This window comes from Arachis duranensis, chromosome 5, assembly GCF_000817695.3.
Source record: "Arachis duranensis cultivar V14167 chromosome 5, aradu.V14167.gnm2.J7QH, whole genome shotgun sequence".
Lineage (NCBI taxonomy): Eukaryota > Viridiplantae > Streptophyta > Magnoliopsida > Fabales > Fabaceae > Arachis > Arachis duranensis.
This window is the reverse complement of record NC_029776.3, coordinates 37,229,281-37,230,787: the sequence shown is the minus strand read 5'-3', so window position 1 is coordinate 37,230,787 and position 1,507 is coordinate 37,229,281.

Here is a 1,507-nt window from a genome sequence, read left to right as displayed (position 1 = left end):
TGTCATCCAGAGTCTTTGAGCCGGGGCAGAAAGTTCTGCTATTTAATTCTAGGCTCAAATTTTTCCCTGGGAAATTAAAATCCCGGTGGAGAGGTCCATATGTAATTACAAGTGTATCACCATATGGATACGTAGAGCTTCAGGATAATGACTCTAACAAAAAGTTCATTGTTAATGGACAAAGAATTAAACATTATCTTGAAGGTAACTTCGAGCAAGAATGCTCAAAACTGAGACTTGATTAGAGCCCAGTGATAGTCCAGCTAAAGACAATAAAGAAGCGCTTGCTGGGAGGCAACCCAGCCATTTACAAAGTTTATTTACTAATTAAATAAATTTCCTTTTCTTTACAGGTATGTGTCCAAGTATCTTCAAAAGGTAAAATAACAATTGTTTAAGTTCACAAAGTTACAGGGGAATCTGGAAGCTCACTAGCGTGGAAAAAGCTAGTGAGAAATGTTTTAGGCGTTGAACGCCCACTAGAAGCATCCACTGGGCGTTCAACGCCAGTAAGGGTAGCCATCTGGGCGTTAAACGCCAAAAAGGAGCATCTTCTGGGCGTTGAACGCCAGAAAGAAGCACCTTCTGGGCGTTTAACGCCAGATTGACAGCATCCTGGGCTTTCAGAAAAACGCCCAGTGACAAAGGACTTCCTGACGTTCAACGCCAGCAAGAAGCAACAGCTGGGCGTTGAACGCCCAGGAGAAGCATCAATTGGGCGTTAAACGCCCAAAACATGCAGCGTTTGGGCGTTTAACGCCAGGATGGTAGGGAGGAGGTAAAATTCGTTTTTCTTCAAAATTTTCTAATTTTTATGTTTTAATTCATGATTTCTTGCATAAACATGTTTCCAAATATCATCCTTCAATTTCAAAAATTTTTAATCCTAATTTCTAAATCTCTAATTTCTGAAATCCCTATTTCAAAGATTTTACATGCATCTTAATCCATAAAGACAATTGATTTTCAATCCAATCCAACTCTTTTTCCAAGCTCTTTCCCAACTTAATTATCTTTTAAAATCTTTTTCAAATTATAAATTTCAAATTTATTTTCAAATATTATTCATATCTTTTTAAATTATATCCTTTTCTTGTCATATTTATCTTTTATAAATCATATCTTCTATCTTATATCTTTCTCTTATTTTCGAATACCCACCCCCTCCCTTTATATCCACTTTCGGCGCTCCTCTCATCATCCACCATTCCACACTTGCTCTCCTCCTATTCCTCTTCTCTCTTTTCTTTTGCTTGAGGACAAGCAAACCTCTAAGTTTGGTGTGCTTATCCGTGATCACAAAAACACTCACTTTGATCATGGCCCCTAAAGGAAAACAACCCAACCCAAGAGGCAAGAAAGAGAATATTCCAAAGCCACTTTGGAATCAAGGGAAGTTCTTAACTAAAGAACATTCAGGCCACTACTACAAAATAATGAGTCACAGATCAGTGATCCCGGAAGTCAAATTTGACCTGAAGGAAGATGAATATCCGGAGATCCAAGA